We start from the raw sequence: 18,778 nt of genomic DNA, 5'->3' as shown, positions 1-18,778 counted from the left end.
ATAAAGAAAAGGAAAAGCATGAAGGTGCAAGGGGACATCGAGATTAACAACTACAATGGGATTGGTTTGTAGGTATCAAGTTGCATGTATGATTCCCTTGTTAGTTTTGGCGTGCATGATATATGTATTTGGCTATTTGGTTATGATCTGTCATTGGCATGGAGGATTTGCTATATTGATAGTGGTTTTTCTTATCCTTCCCATTTCCTGGATAGCCATGGTGTTGTGGGTTTCCCACTTGATTATTTTTTATTGGCTCTAATGTTCCTTATGGTTGTGGGTTGAGTTACTAGTCCTGAAAGCCTTGGTTGTACAAATGATTTGGAGCCCTTAGTGGGTTGACTTACTAGTCATGGAGCCTTGGTTGGACAAATGCTCTAGAGTCCTGTGACAACTATGAGTTGAGTTACTAATCGTGGAGACATGTTGGAATAAATGCTTTGGAGCCCTAGATAGCTTGGGTAGAGACCGATCTAGTAATGGTTAGTGTTATCTGACGATAAGTTGGAATCACTGGTTGAGGATTGAGGCAGTTTGGCCTCTGGAAGCCCTGGTTTGGTTTTTATTGGTTTATTCCATGAGATCCTACATTCATGCTTGGAATATGCCATGGGGGTGATTGGATGAAAGGGAGAATTGGTTCATCCCAATCTATGGTCTAGTGGTACATGGAAGTCCCTAACATGGTTAGATTTGCATATGTTAATAAGAGCTCTTTTCCTCTTATATTTTCATGATAAATTGTACTTGTTATTATGTGGCTTTGATGGTTGGTTTATCATGGTGTATATGATGTTCATTTACTAATTATATGCTGGCTATAAGATTTATATTGGCTATGGCTCATGATGTGTTTTGACTTGTTGATGAATGGTTAATGAATACATGAGATACTATATGTTTCTGTAGCTATTATAAGAGTATGTTAGACCTTATTGACAATTCTCAAATAAGTATCAGACATCTATGTTTAAATATGCATTCATGACCTATAGATTACATGTTTTCCATGTGTTTGAAGAAATTTCTGTCATTGATAGGCTTGGTTAGGTCAAGTTCTTGACTAAGTTTACATTAATGGCTTTATCCTTGTGTCATTCATCATTCTAGAAATTTTTATCAAGTTTTGGGTAGAGGTCTGGATACTAGCCCCGAAAAGGTAGCTCAGATTCAAGGGTCACATGATTAGAACTGGAAAATCTAGATTGCGGTTGCTGGGAGGTAGGGTTATCTATGTGACTGGAGAGTCAAAGAAACTAGCTTGCCTTGTTATGTAAGTGACTAGGAGACCAAATCACTAAAAAGGTAGGTTAGGTCAGGGTTTGGGCACCTATAGTGGTTGTTCAGCTCTTGTGGGTCTTGTAACTCCTAAGGAAGGTCAGTGAGGTTTCATATTTTTTACTCGATTTCCTTAATGTGATCTAGAAGGTCGAGTCATATCATAGTAAAATAATGTAAACTTTGAAACAGGAACTATAAACTCAAAACAAGAACTCTGGCCAAAAAACCTAAAAAAACATCAAAAACAGTGCTAAAAAAGAAAAGTGTTTATACTGGAACGATGATTTTTGTTTTTAGGGTCAATTTTGAACATGTTTTAAAAATGGCAGTGACTACGAAATTTTCGTGCAAAATACAGCTTGAAAACGAAAAAGTGATGATACTAGAATGATGATTTTTTTTTAGGGTCAATTTTCAAACTTTTTAAAAAATTCTAGTAAAGCCAAATTTTTATGTGCCAAACAAAGTTGTTTATGAGGAAAAAACACATTAATGTTTTTGGTAGAATATCAATTTTCTTTCCTAAGTATAAATTCAACATGCTCGCAACCATAACATGCTAGATACAAAATAAATTGAAATTTTTTCAATTATAAAATTAAAAAACCATGACATTATGAACAAATTACATCACTAAATGAATTCAAAAGTCATTATTTGTATATTGAATAAAACATACGTTATATCTCTAATTTAATATTGCATTGTAGATATTTTAAACAATAAGAATTATCATAATGAAGACATATAATCCAACAACATAAAAATGCCTCATAACTTCTCATTTAACACCATATGGAAATCATAAATTTTATTTCAAGATACGATGCATACATCAGCTACATAAATTGTCTTAAACAATTATTCAAAATCACTCATATTTTCTTACACACCATCAGAATTCACATCTTCAGATGAGGAACTGTATGCTGACGAAGATGTTCCATATTCTTCTCTTTCATCAACTAGTGCCCCATCTGAGTCCACATGCATGCCCATCATTTCAAGTTTCAAAATTCTTCTAGATCTACGACTAGTTTCAGCAGACTCCCATCTCAACATTGTTTCTTCTGGTAACAACCTTTTCAGAATCTCTATCGTCTTGAAGTGAAGAGTTCTTCTCTTTGTTAAATTGAAGTCATAAACAAGTATGTCAACATCCTCAAATTTTAATATGTCTGTGCAGCGAAGATTTATATATGTACCCTTTCTTTTTCTCTTTCCGCCATTTTTTTTGTCAACTACCATCTCTGGCTTATACACACCATTGAATGGGTGTGTATTTGTGGCATACCAATGTACTTCAACACTTGTAACATCCTCATTTTCTGTAAAGACCTTTATAATTTTAGCAACCCAGAAAGGATAGCCATTGGGATCTCTGTTTGCTAGCACTGCAATCATGCAACCCTCCTTAATATCCTATACTGAACCCCTGTAAAGGTCTTCTGTGGCTTCACGTTGTGCATGAGATATTCTGGAACCAATAGACATCTCTCTTTCCTCTGCCTGTGAAGAATTAATAATACCTTGAGATTATTGATGTTCAACAATGTTTATTTCCTCATGTTCATTCGACACATTTTGTGGCCAAATAAATGGATTTTTCAAAGGTACATATTCATTTGTTGTTGTTGAAATGATATCACTTTGATTATTGAAAAATGACTCCCACCAAACTGAATCAACAATGTCAAAGTACTCTTTTTCTTGGGAAAAAATCCGTAATTTTATTCATATGACAAAATTACATGTAGTAGATGTTATAGCATATGTAAAAGCTGTCCATGAAGAGGACAAGAAAGTTACAATAAAAAACAAATAAATATTAGTAGGCCTAAGATTTTCTGCCCTTTTTCTTCTCCACCCTTCTCCAACCCTCCGATTCAGAACTGGGTGAAAATATGGCCAATTGATTTTCCGGTATGTTCAATGGTAGATCCTTGTCGAATTCAGATCCTTCCAATCCATGAGTTATTTTTATTCCACTGACTTCCAACTGAGGATCTGGTTGCTGTTGTATATTTTTGGCTCCATATGAGTATCTGGGGCAGTTTCATTTTGATTAATTTGCTGACCCATGAATAAACCAACTTCCATTTGGTTCTCTGGAGGTTCTGACTGCAAGTCCTCCTCTTCCTCCAGCTCAGTGTTTTGCCAACCTTTAGGCCTTTTTTGTTGCTTCTTTTTCCTTTGGAGTCCTTTTTGGTTAGCGGGAAATTATATTGGAGGTGTTCAGTTTGCAGGCAGCTACGGCATCTGAAAGAAGTATTCTCATAGTCGAGTGGTTGAGTCCTTAATGAATTGTTGTAGTTCAATGTGATGTGATCAGGCAATCCTTGACTCAGGTCCACCTCAACACATATTCTGGCAAATGTGACAATTCCTTTGCTAACCTTGTCTTCATCTATTTTTAGGAATTTCCCCAGGGAATTCCCAATGGCTGATAAAACTTTGTAATGCAAAAAGTGTAGGGGGACGTTATGGAGCCTCACCCAAACAGGCATTGTGGAAATTTTCATAGTTTTTGCATCGAAATCATCAAACCAAGGAGTGATGAAGAGGCCAGCGTTGCCCCAAAACCAAGGCCCCTAATTGATAATACTATCTCTATCTTGGGCAGAGCTGAAACTAACAATGAAAAAAACCCTTAGAGCATAAATGTACATCACAGTTTGTTGTCCATGAGCCGTAAATCCACTTATGCGAGCATCGGATTTTGGCGAGAAACCGTTAAATCTACAAATAACAACATTATTGGATAGTTTTATATGTAGTTCAGTTGCCTCTGGTATATGCACTTGGAGCGTAGGGGATTCCAATTTCTGTTCTACTATATATGGTCCTGGTAACTCTAGTACTGGTGTTGTTTTCTGCTGCAATTTGCCTTTCCCCTTGACAGCATCACGAAAGGAGCCAGTTTTATTTGAGCTGTCTCCATTGCAGCCTCCACACAGACGCAGATTTAGATAAATGGTTGAATCATTGATGATACCATAATCCTGAAGAGAGAGGAAGTCCTGTAGACTGTGACCAGAGAAAATCAGGTTTTGGTGAATGGTGGGGATCCCAGTTTGGTTCCGTATTGTGTTCTTTAGCTCCTGTATATTCAGCCCCTTTCTAATCCTCAAGCAATGATGGCTGCCCCCAGTATTTTTGACGAAAATTTTAATCCATTCTTCACCTACGCGGGCTGCATCAGGCGAAATGGGGCGACAATCCGTTGATATGGGCAAACTACCTACAGGACACACTACATCCCAGATTATTGTATATTTTCCGTTTCCTGCTACTTCCAAATTTGGCTCATTAGGGTAATTATTTGTGTGCTTTGTCATAGCTCTAGGAATATTGTGGCCCGCTGTGGTCTGGACCCTTTCCCACGCACTGGTAATATCTAGAATAGGTTGGTACCCGGGCACCGAAGGACCAAAACCTCGGAACCACTCACGCAGCATCCTATTGGTGTAAATATTGATGACAAGGGGGGGGGCGAAAGCAGGATAGGAAGAGGTATGTCAACTACTAGACTCGGCTTTCTCTGAACTAGAGCCCCCATCCAACCGAGCAGTGGTAGGAAAAGTCGTGATAGACGCTCTGGCAAAGAGAGCAGGAGGACATTGCCCTCGCCGAGAAGCTCAAGAGTAAATGAGTGTGGCTTAAGCCAAAAAAACCCATTTTGTATATGAATAAAACGAGTTGTTATCTCTTCCTGGCGTGGTTCTATTCCCCGGAGAGAGAGTAAGCCTACCAACCTGCAACCTCCATCGAGCAAACGTAAGTGAGCCTGGGAGGAAGTCCCTGCAAGCCAAAAAGGAATGAACGCCATTGTAGGATGTAGAGCGCAGTTCCCGCCAATCTCCTGGTTAACCTTCAAAAAAACTATTCTTAGCAATGTCAAAGTACTCATATGTATATCTAATACATTTTTTAATTTCTTCAAGACAATCAGAATAATTTATATCTCTATTTTGTCTGCATGCATTATGAACTTCACCAACTGATTGTAATAACAATATTTTCGATACAAATATTGGATGATTTGGAATGAACTTCAAAAATTGCAAACTTGATGACGGTGCCCATTCTGCAGTAGTTGAATACTTCTTGCCCCATATTAGCATTTTCCCATCAATTTTTTTGATACAAAATCGATGTTGGAAGCCAATGTCATTAAGTTGTTTAGTGCATTTCCCCTCACCATATGATCCCAGAATAAACCTTCGCATGTCAAAAATTTCTTCCAACAGATCAAAAGTAGGCTCTGGCATGTATGATTTCTTAATACATTCAATTAGTGATGGCAAGCTCCCAACTTCCTTCCTCCTCAATGCGATTGAAAAAAAACTGAACATCTGATCAATATGGTAATTAGTGTGCCCAACAAGAAGGAAACCAACCTTTACCTTTTGAAAAATTCTCAATTCAGCAAGCATGTTTAGATATCCAAAAACAACTTGATTTTTGTTTTCACGGTAAGTGTTGTCCAATTGTAGATATAAAACTTCAGGAAGATTACTAGACCAATGAGAAATCACATCATGAACTATGTTTATGGTCAGATTTGCATCATTATGAATATTTGGAGCTGTGAAGTACACTCTTGGCAACATTTTCCCATTGAAGACCATACAACTGACCAAGTGAAATTGAATAAAATTTTCCTCCTGTAAATTTTTGGGTGCGCGAACAAAATGTGGTAAAAGTGTTTTCTTCTGATCCATACCTTCAATTATCAAACCGAAATATTTATTCGGATTATCATAACACTTCTTTTGATGCTTATACAACTTCTTTATTTCGTTTGTTTGTTGTTCATGATGCTCCTAAAGTTCTTTGACAATTGAATCTACACAACATAACAGAAAGCCATTAAAAAATATGTTTTCATAGTTGATGACTATACAATTTTAAAAGTTAAATTTATGAATGCTTACCTCTTTCAGACCCTTCACATTTGTCCCTTTTTTATTTAAGAGAAGCACATATACTACAAATCCCCATCCTTGTCTTCTTAGGAATACAGACATCGTTGAATTCTTTCTTCCATACCTTCACAAAATATTGATATGTAATAAACTGGCCATGTCCCTCAACACCTTCTGCATATTCTTTGTATAATTTGTACATTTCTCGTCTTAAAAAATTATCTGGAATATGTATTGTCTCTCTATTTGGCATACACTCTCCATGCTTTGAAAATAAATCTTTCATCCATGACATTGCAGTATTTGATAATGGCCCAAACTGTCTTTTATGACGTACTTATGAATAAAATGTGGGATCCTTTTCCATATTTTCTTGAATTCTCGAGAGACGAAAATTCCCAATCGAATGAAACATTTTGAAAGCTTTTCTACAGATAAATAAAGTCCTAATATGATAATCATAACTTGACAATGTAGATTGCATGCACCCAACTAAATATGAATTTTGCATGCTTTTATTCATTGACAAATATCTCTTCCTGCTCTCTAATGAAAATTTGAAATCCATGTGTTTCACACAATCATTTTGGAAACATTCACTTGAAACGAGAGTGTTGATATAACTTCTTCTCATCAGATATTCTGCTCTATCCCTTGTATAACTAGAACAACTTGCATTGATACGAAAAGATCTGCTCCTTCTCCTCGATACAATATTTCTTGGCAACATCTCCATCATTGGATCATCATTTCTATAAGGATGTTCATCATCATTAAGGGGAATGCTATCCACACTATGATCAGTTGTGCTTTTCAAATATTGACTTGGAGGATATTCTTCATCTTCCCCTTCTTTAGTGCTACTGTCATAGTCCTTAGAATTTGGACTGAATGGAAAATTTGACTTGATGTTTAATGGATATTCTTCTTCATGTGCATTGTCAGTGCTGCTCTCATAGTCCATAGAATTAGGAATATGTCGAAAATGTGACTATTTAGTTATTTGAGATGCTACATCCTGTCCTTTGTCACTACTACCTTCATACTCATTAGAATTAGGACTAAGTGCATCATCCTGTCCTTTATCACTGCTACTCTCATAGTCCTTAGAATTAGGACTAAGAGGACACTATGACACTCCATTCTTTTGAAATTCATCATCATGCTCTTCATCATTGTTGCTCTCATAGTCCTTAGAATTAAGACTAAGTGGACACCGTGACACTCCAATCTTTTGAAATTCACCATCCTTCTCTTCATCACTGCTGCTCTCATAGTCCTTAGAAATAGGACTAACTCAACACCGTGACACTCCATATTTTTGAAATTCATCATCATTCTCTTCATCACTACTGCTCTCATAGTCCTTAGGATTAGGACTAAGTGGACACTTTGACACTCCATTCTTTTGAAATTCGTTATCACGCTTTTCGTTACTGCTACTCTCATAGTCTTTAGAATTAGGACTAAGTGGACACCGTGACACTGCATTCTTTTGAATTCACCATCATGCTCTTCAACACTGTTGGTCTCATAGTCCTCAAAATTAGGACTAAGTGGACACCATGACACTCCATTCTTTTGAACTTCACCATCATGCTCTTCATCACTGTTGCTCTCATAGTCCTTAGAATTAGGACTAAGTGGACACCGTGACACTCCATTCTTTTGAAATTTGTCATCAAGCTCATCATCACTACTGCTTTCATAGTCCTTAGAATTAGGACTAAGTGGAATCTGTGACTCTTTATTTATTTGAAATTCTCCATCCCCTCTTTCATCAGTGTTGCTTTCATAGTCGTTAGGATTAGGACTAAATGGAAGAATTGACTTTCGATTCATAGTGGAAGAATTCCCGCTATATTCATCAATATGAATAGAGTTGTTACGTGATGAAGATGTTGATGGTGTATAAATCGAAACTTCACTATTAGGACAATCCATCCCTTTCAAATAGAAGATGTTGAATGATACAAATGGAGAGTCTCCTAAAGATATTATATAGCTTAGAGAATGAAATTTTCCCTCCAAAAAGTTTGTTAGATTTATTTCCCTTCATTATTTTATTCTACAATTTATTGAAAAATGTAAACTAAATTTTTTTATGAAATAAATCATTAAAGTTAAAATTGTAAACTACAACTTCTACATTAATTATTTTAATAGTTAAAGTATATAATATTTACTAAACAATTGAATGTTTTTTTTAATTTTTATAATACATTCTAAAACAAATTAATCCCACATTCACCTCGTTGTAAAACAATTCTATAATATTCGCTTTATCATATTTTAAAACAAATTATCCCACATTAACCGTACGGTAAAACATCTCTGTAATTTCACTTATATACTAAATTCCATTATCACTATTACTCACATCACATCAAGGTTTTCTGAAGTTCGTTGAAAGACTTGTGAATTTGTGGAGCAGCTACATTGCTATCAACAACATATTCAACGAAGAATTCTCGCAATTGAAAGGTAAGTTAAATTTTTTTCCTTGAAAATTTTCATATTAAATTAGTTTAATGAAGTATATATATATATATATATATATATATATATATATATATACATACATATATATATATATATATATATATATATATATATATATATATATATATATATATATATATATATATATATATATATATATATCTTTTAATTAATAATTTTTCTGAGCCAAACTAACCAATACGTTTGTTGTGAGCATGGTGGGCCCGACAAAACTCAATCGTCCAATAGCCATGGGTAGGCCGCCGTGGTGCTGTAGGGTGGGTGGGGAGGGTGCGCAGGCGGACGGGGTGTGAGAGGATGGGAGGGCGTGTGGGGCGGGAGTGGTTGTGGGGGCGGGTGAGGATGGGGGTGTGCAGGGGTGAGGGTGGGTGGAGTGGGTAGGGGGTGAGGGCGGATGGGAGGCGAGGGCACGTGGAGGGAGTGTGGGGCCAGGAGGGGGTGAGGGTGTGGGGGAGCAGTTGGGGCGGGGTGTGGGGGGAGGGGGTGAGGGTGTACGAGAGCGGGTGGGGCGAGGTGTGAAGGGGTGGGGCAACGCGTGGGGTGGGAGGGGGTGTGGGGTAGGTGGGGCTGTGGCGCCCGCCCCGGAAACCTGTCTGCCCGTCGTGGGGGTTGGGCGATTTTGCGCGTGGGGTGGGAGGGGGTGTGGGGGCGGGTAGGGCTGTAGCGCCCACCCCGACTACCCCCCCTTAGCAGGCAGACGGGCTATCGTGGTGGGCGCCGCAACCCCACCTACACCCACACCCCCTCCCACCCCACGCGCAGAATCCCCCAACCCTCGTGGCGGGCAGATAGGCTGCCGGGCTTGCCCCCCACACCCCCTCCCACCCCACGCACTACCCCACCCCCTCACACCCTACTCCACCCACTCTCCCACACCCTCACCCGCTCTCCCCACACCCTGCCCCAACTGCTCCCCCACACCCTCACCCCCTCCTACCCCCACACCCCCTCCACCTGCCCTCGCCTTCCATCTACCCTCACCCCCTACCCCCTCAACCCGCCCTCACCCCCGTACACCCCCATCCTCACCTGGCCCCTCACTCCCACCTACTCGCCCCGCCCCCCTGCCCCCCCCCCCCCCCCACCCACACCCTCATCCCCACTCGCCCATTCACCCCCTCTCGCCCCACCCGCACCCTTCCACGCCACCCGGTCCCTCACAGATGCCTGCCCCACCCTTCCCCTCACACACCCCCGCCCCACCTGCCCCCTCACACACTGCCCCACCTCCACCCACCCCCTCCACCTGCCCTCCCTCACAGCTCGCCCATAGCCCGCCCTACCCCACCCCACCTGCCTGCCCGCCCTACCCCACCCCACCTGCCTGCCCGCCCTCGCCCGCACACCCTGCCCTCGCTCACCCTCTCACCCGCCCACCCCACCCGCCCTCACCCGCCCACCCCACCCACCCTCCCCTGCCCACCCCACCTACCCTCGCCACCCGCCCTCGATTGCCTACCCGCCTCACCCACCCCCTCACAGACTGTCGCCCCACCCTCCCCCTCACACACCCCTGCACCACTCCTCTCGCATACCTATCCTCATACCCACACGCCCCACCTACCCCCTCACACACCGCCCCACTGCCCCCACCCGCCCTCACACCCTGACCTACCTCACCCCACCTGCCCGCCCTCAACCGCGCACCCTGCCCTTAGTAGCTGTCTCAACCGCCCGCCCTCCCCACTTGCCCTCGCCTGCCCGCCCATGCCCGCCCCCTCACTTGCCCTCCCCCGCCCATGCCCGCCGTCACACCCCACCCGCGCCGGCCCACCCCACTAGCCCTCGCCTGTGCCCACCCAACCCCACCTGCCCAACCCCTCCCTCTCGCCCTCACACCCCATCCACACTCCCCTTCCCACTCGCCCTCACACCCCGCCCACCCCGACGCCGCCCTCCCTCACTCGCCCACCCCCCCGCCACCCTCACCTGACCTCCCTTGCCCACCCACCCTGCCCTCGCCCGCCCTCCCTCACCCACCCGCCCAACCCCCGCAACCACCCTGCTCGCCCTCACCTGGCCCGCCCACCCCACCCGCCTGCCCTCGCTCGGCCACCCTCACCTGATCACCCCACCCGCCCTCACCTGGCCTCCGTCACTGGCCCCGCTTGCCCCACCCCACCTGCCCACCGTCACCCGCTCACCCTGCCCTCCCTCACCCACCCTGCCCGCCCGCCCACACCCACCTCGCCCACCCCGCCCCGCCTGCCCACGCACACCTCGCCCACCCCGCCCCACCCCGCCCGCCTTCACCCACCCCGCCCATGCTCACCCAGCCGCTCTCACTCGCCCACACCCGCTCGCCCACCCGCCCTCACCCGGCCACCCTCACCCGCTCACCCCGCCCGCCCTCACTTGCCCCCCCCACCCTCACCTGGCCACCCTCGCCCGCCCACCCCACACCCACCCACCCACCTGCTCCACCCACCCCATCCGCCTACCCGCTCTCACCTAGCCACCCTCACCCGGCCCGCCCACCCGCCTCGCCCTCCCTCACCCGCCCAGCCCCCCCCGCTCAACCGCCCACCCACATCGGCTCACCCTCACCTGCCCTGCCCACCCTACCCACCTACCTACCCGCCTCGATCGCCTACCCGCCCTCACCCGGCCACCCTCACCCGCTCACCCCACCTGCTCGCCCCCCCTCACTCAGCCACCTGCCTCGCTTGCCCCCACTCCGCCCGCCCTCACTTGCCCCATGCGCCCGACCACCCACACACGCCCGCCCTCACCTGTGCACCCCACTTGACCACACTGCCCACCCTCACCCGCGCACCCCGCTTTCCCATCCCGCCCTCACCCGCCCAGCCCGCTCTCTCGCCCTCACCCACTCAGCTCACCTTCATGCCCTCACCCGCCCCACTTGCCCTTACCCACCCGCCCTCCCTCACCCGCCCGCACGCAACCACCCTCACCAGGTCACCCGCGCTTGCCCTCAAACGCCCTCACCCAGCCGCTCTCAATTGCCCTCACCCGGCCGCCCACGGTCGCCCTCCTGCTCGCCCCCTCCACCCGCCCTCACCCCCGTCACTCATTTGCACACCACGCCTGCCCAGCCCGCCCTCACCCGTGCACCCTGCACTCATCCGCAAACCCCGCTTGCCCAGGCCGCCCTCACCCGTGCACCCCGCCCGCACAGCTGGCCCTCACCCGCTCAGACCACCCTCTCGCCCTCACCCACCCCTCACGTCCTCACCCGCTTTCACTCGCCCACCCGTGGCTGCCCACCCCTGCCTACCCTTCTCGCCCTCACTTGCTCGGCCGCGCACCCTACCCCGCCCTCCCTCACCCGCCCTCCCACAAGCCCACCCACCCTCCCGGTGCTGACCCACCCACCTGCCCGTCGAGGGTGGCTAGGCGATTCCGAGAATTTCCTAGCCACCCCTAAGGGGCGAGCAGGCCACTTGGGTGTTTTCGTGTGGAGCTGCTGCAACCCCATCCTGTGCCACCATGGTGGCTCGCTCGTCCACCCGCGGAGGTTGTGCGATTCTTGGAATCGCCCGCCATTCCGTGGATGGATGGGGTGGTGTCGGTGGGCTTCTACCATTTCTCCTGATATTGATCTCCCTCTCCGTCTTCAATCTACCCCTCAAGGGGGACACTAGGGGGTAGATTGAAGAGGGAGAAGGAGATCAATATTAGGAGAAATGGTAGAAGTTGTTGCCGCAGCACCCATCATGCCACCTCACCCAGCAAGCTGCCTAGGTGGCGTAGGGGGAAGGCTGTGGCAGCTCCCTGTACCACCCTGGCAGCCTCCACGAAGGCGGGCAGGCCATCGGGATGTCGTGGGGGGAGGCCATGGCAAAACTCCTACAATTTCTCACCCCATTGATCTCCTTCTCCGTTTTCAATCTACCCCTCAGCCTCCCCCTTGAGGGGTAGATTGAAGATGGAGAAGGAGATCAATGTGGGGAGAAATGGTAGAAGTTGTTGCCACAGCCTCCCCCTGCGCCACCCTAGCGGCCCGCCTGCCCGCGGGGTGGCGGGGATTTTCTTAGTGTTAATATTTTTTTAATTTCAATTATCTGATTATACAAATAAAAAATTTATGATATATTTTCGTTGTTAATTTAAGTTAATATATTTTCATTATTCACTGATTTATGTGTTTCTATTTTTCAAGAAAATGACATCAAAGAAGATTTCTGTGAATCTTTCTGGACCAAAGACTCTTAAAGGTGCATCTTCAGAAAACAATGGTGAATGAACTCCACCTGAGCTCATGGCTACAAATCTTTCAAGTGCCTCAACGTATAAGAAGATGACTTCATATTGGAAGAATTCAAAAGAGGTGAAATTTCCATCAAGAATCTGGTATGTGAAAGAAAGAGAAAGAGAAAGCGAAAATGTGAATATATATCTATATATTGATATACCGAATGATAATGGAATTTATGAGGTGATGGAAAGAATCATAGATATGTGTTCGGTACCAGACACTGAAGTTGTTTACATACTTACAAAAGCTCCTAAGTCACATGAAATGATTAAATGCCGACTATCATATTCATTGTATGACACGAGAGAGGTATCTATGTGTAAACAAATCGTAAATGAGATGAAACAAAACATCGTAAGTATTGTTATTTATATTTGTATTTTGTGTTCTTGAAAGTGTCTCGCTATATATTTTTAACTTTGATTTTATTGACATATGATATTTTGTTTGGCAGAATTTTGTTGAAAGTTGTTCAATTAGGTTGGGAGGCATTCATTTTATAGAGCATGATATCATGAAAGTTTTCAACAATTTTTACTCAGTGTCAGAAGAAGATATGGAAAACAAGCAAAATGTAGTAATTGATGATGCTACAAAACTACATTCAAAGGATCAGAAAAAAAGGCCTCTGGTGGATAAATCTAGTAGCGGTAGACAAGTTACTTTTGAGGATGATGAAGTTGAAACTGATAGTGAAACATATGTTGTCGTTACTGAAGATGACATTAGAACTGAGAAGACCTGTAAAAGACCAAAAGTAACAATGCCCAAGAATAAATCTGTTGAGAATGTTATGACGAAGAAAAGTAAAGTTGAAGATTTTGAAGTAGTCATTACCAGCAGTCAAGAACCTAGTGAAACTTCAAAAGAAAGCAGAGAAATCATTACACCATGAGCTGATTTAGAGGATGACATTATCAAAACAAAACAAAATGCCATTCAACAGAATTTGACAAAGAGAAACTTAATTGATGGTGGTCGTACATTTTAGCTTAATGTTAGACAAACCTATAAGGCAAGTGAATGACAATGTCAATATCAAGTGAGAAATCCACATCATCTGCATGTTCACAACTTGAAGACATTGATGAGGTACAATCCATATGCTCATGTGGTTAGATATGTGCTTCTTGTTGATCCACTTCAAGTTCCCAACAAAGAAGTATTTGATAAGTCAAAATGTTTTGAATACATTCATTATGTGCTTTGGGGGAACAATTCTGTAGAAGCTCAAAGACAATTGATGGAGGAATATCTTAATAACCCATGTTTTGAAACAATGAAATGTATCATTTATGTTGGTTTATCAGATACAGAAGCAAAGCTAGTGGCATGGGATCATAATTCAGATAACGAATATACGATATCTATGACTTTCATCCAAAGGGTTAGATTTATTCATAGTGAATTTCAAGAAAAATGTGGTGGGGATAGGATAAATGTTACTACAGATTTCCGAAAGGAATGTTGTATGGAAATAGGCTATCAAATTGAAGATAAAACCAACTCAAAAGGTGGAAAAGACAACAAAATTAGTGATTTATTCAGAGGTGTTGATAACATTTTCCAATTGGCATTTAGAACTGGAGATGTTTGGAAGTTGATTGGTGAGATTTTTAGCATGTGGGAAGACATTGTCATTAAAAACAAGAGGGTCAAAAAGTTTAAGCCATTGATATGTAACAGCAATAAATCAGCTCCTGAAATGAAGCAGTTTCCAGACGATATGACTATCACACCTTGGAGAGCAATGCAAGGAGTGAAAGATGAAAAAATTGTCAAAACAATATTATCTCATGTGAGTTCAGGGGAATTATCATTGGAGGAAATGTCTGAAGAATTTCAAAAGTAAGTTTGTTGAGTTATTTTTATTTATTTCTAGATTATAATTTTCTTTTAAATAAAACATGTTGTTCTTGGTAGTATTTGTTATACACATTATTATATTAATTTTTTGTTACTTTATCTTTGCAGTCACAAAGTTTACATGAAAATTCAAGAACAAATGGTTAGATTGTCGAATGAAGATAGTTGGGATGATGTTGTATGCGACTATCCAAATTTAAACTCTACATCAACATTAAAAGCTTTTTATCTTGCATTTAAAAAGGTATCTTGATTTATACATTCATTTTTATTCATTTGTGTACTATTTTTAATTTATAACTTACACATATATTTGTTTATTTTATAAAAGATGAGGAAGGATGATAATGGAGCACCAGATAGTTTCAAAACCTTTATTGAAAAACTAAAAATCGAAAGACTGAGGAAGCAATGTATTAAGAATGTTGAACTTGATCCAACTCTTAATCATTTCATTTGGAATGGGGTAGACACTATTCAATATCAAGTAATACAAGGCGACTATGAAGACATTGGTAAACTCATACCTAAAAGGGATTATGCCCTAGTTATTGCAGATATTCCCCATGGTTTCAATATTCCAAACATTGACTAATATAGTGACCCTTATACTTATCAAGCTCTTAGTAAAGTGGTTGCGGGATTTGTAGAAGTCACGTCATCACCATTATGGATATTTGTGACATTTCATTTAGACACACAATTGACAATGATATTGTCAAGCTTCAAGGGGAAAACAAATTCAAGGATGCAGCTTACATGGTAAGACGTTTAAAATGTATATTTGATTAATGTTGAAAAATTCATTTATGTACAAGTTAATTGAACTTTTACTATTTCATGTTACAGGCAAAAGTAAAATCTTCTTAACCATGAGGATCAACAATTTATAAATGATTGTGAGTTCATTGATATTGATAGTTGGGCAAAAGATGATAGCCACATGTCTATGATTTTTAATCGGGTAGACGGAAAAATTCATAGCCAAACACTGAATTATGATGCGGTTGTGAGAAAACTAACATATGAAGACAAAGAAGAAAAAGGAGAGATAGTTAACATTTATCAAAAACCACAATTATTGATTAACTATCTTATAGACATATGTTCAAATGAAGGAGATTGGGTTTTGGATTTATTTTCTGGCTCAGGTAAGTTTTATTATATGGAATTGAATTTTAATATGTTATTTTTTAATTAATATGTCATTGTACTAATTTACTTCATTATTTCTTTTGTGCTTGATAATTAGGTACATCACTAGCATGTTGCCTTCAAAAAGGAAGAAATTGCATTGCAATTGAAAAAGATCCAATACAGTGCAATTTCATTTAGCAAATAATTAATGCTATTCAATTTCTTCCAGATGCAATGCAAGATTTTGGGTTGAAGAGAGGGGACTTTAGTGAATCACGTGTGGCAAAAAAGGCAAAGGAACCCCAACCACGATTACATGGAATGTTTGGAAAGACATACATTGGGAGATTCGCAAGCATCAAAGATCCATTAGAAGAGGAAACTGAGCAAATGGAAGAAGAAAATATTGTGGAAGAAGACAATGATGAAACTCTAGAGGACGAAGAGTTTAGATTATGTGACATTGTTGATTAAATTTAAGTTATGCTTGGAAATCAAGATCTTTTTTTGTAACTATTAATAAGTAGTTATACTTATAATGTTTTAACTTTGACATTTTATGAGAAGAATAAACACTCAATTAAGGTTGTTATGTGTTCAATACTTGTAATATGTGATTTTCGCAATAATTTTTAAATTAATCATTATTTCTTGAAAAAAAATTATTATTATTATTATTTGAACATGAAATTCATAAAAAAAACTATTATTTAACCATTTTTAGTTAAAATTTTCGTATAAAAATTGTGATTTTGACATGTTAATTCTAGCAAAAAATTATCAAAACGTGTATATTTTTTAGTTATATTTATGTTAAAAATGATTATTTTTATGTCCATTGTTAAAAAATATTGCTTTTTAGAAACAATTATTTTATGTGGATTGAAAAATTAATTAAGGATGTATAAATATGTAGAATATCGAAAATTCAAAATATCGACCTTCTAATTTAAAAATGCAAAACAATAAAAACCTCATTACAAAAAAAATAAAATTAAAATAAAAACAAGAAAATATGAAGAAAATGACCACTTCAAAAATTATTAAATTTACAAAATAATTATTTACATTTCATACATTAGAGAATTTAAAGTTAAAAAATAGGTCTTTTAAAAAAAAGGTCTGATGCAGAATTACCACTTTTTTAAATCAGCATCAAAATCACTACCAAATGCAATGTACATCAAAAAAATTAAGTGCCAAAAACTATGCTCTAAAAAAAAACATGTGTGTTCTGCATCACCCCTTTTCAAAGTCAGGTCACTTTTTTGCTATCTCTATGAAACAGGTAATAGTATCAGTTCATGTTTCAAAGTTTGTGTTGTTGTAACTCTTCGTCACATTTTTACCCTAGTGGACCAGTGAACTCCGGTAAGTGTGGGAGGAGGTGGTTACTGAGAGGTATTAGAACTCCAAGCTTCAACACTTCGACTAGATGGTGGAATGTGTTTTCCATGCATGCATGTTGGTTTATATGTGATTTTTATGCATGTCAGTGTCTATATGTTTGTTATGCATATATTGTTAGGGTTATGATTATTGTGCATGAGCTCATGATATGCAGTTGTTGTTGTCATGCATGATCTTGACATATTGATATGATTATGTATGTATACATGTATCCTACTAACCTTGATTGATATTTTAGATGAGATATCCTCCCCTGAACTTCACTGAGGTATGTTGATTATGTTTATATTTGGTTTATCTAACATGATATGTTTGTTGGAAGTAGAGGTTCAAAGATGACTAGCGAAATCGTGCACTACAATTCATGTGATTCTCCCTATAGATCAGATGAGGAACATGGTGATGTTTACTCCCCTAACATAGTAGACACATTGAGAAGTTTGAAAGTAGTGATTAGGAATTGTAAGGAAACTAATAACAAAATAATGTAGTCATAGGAAAGACTTGTTAGGGCACAAGAGAAATAAGCAAAGCTTAATACAATGATTCTTCAGAGTCTATCATATTTTCAGAGTCAGGTACCACTTAGGATTAGTCATGGGAAGGTGGAAATGACTAGTGGGGCATATGGAAGCAGGTCTCAATCATGATACATGTTTAACGTGGATTATATAGTCAGAGACAATGGGTTCTTGGATAAACCTCACATGAGGGATAATGACCATAGATTTCATTCTATTTCTAGTTCAGATATACAACATTGTCATCACCATAATCATCCATATAGGAGTGAGAAGTAGTAATTTCTAGAGGAGTTTAAGAAAGAAAAGCCTCCTACATTTGATGGAGAAATGAAGAAGTCACATGATGCATAAGCATGGTTTCTTGGGATAAATAAGTTCTTCCAATTGCATGATTACTCAAAGAACATGAAAGTCAAGATAACTACCTTTAGTCTTAAAGGGAAAGCAGATATTTGGTGGGAAGATGTGAAGAATATCATAGGTATTTAGGAAGAGGAGTTGACTTGGAGTGAGTTCGAGAGACTTTTCAGGAAGAAGTATCTATCTGAGAGATACTATGATGACAGGGCAAAGGATTCCATGAACTAAAGATGATATCTATGACTGATGAGGAGTATACTAGTAGATTCTTGGATTTGTTGAGATATGTGCCTTATCTTAATGAGGACAAAACTAACATTCATAGATTCATCAGTGGGTTTTCAGTGTCATGTAGAGGCATGATTGAGTTTGATGAACCTAGATCACTGGAAGAAACCATCAAAAAGTTGAAAGATTGTTATGAGCAACCAAAGCATAGGTCTAAGACTAAGAAGGATTGGAAAGGTAATGAGAAGAATAAAGGAAAGTGGGTTAAGAAGAGAGAAAAAACATATGATACAGACAACAAG

The sequence above is a fragment of the Pinus tabuliformis genome, chromosome 1_1 (genome assembly GCF_031772625.1).
Source record: "Pinus tabuliformis cultivar Carrire ecotype Pingquan chromosome 1_1, CPIR1, whole genome shotgun sequence".
Lineage (NCBI taxonomy): Eukaryota > Viridiplantae > Streptophyta > Pinopsida > Pinales > Pinaceae > Pinus > Pinus tabuliformis.
Note: the sequence above shows the minus strand (reverse complement) of the source record.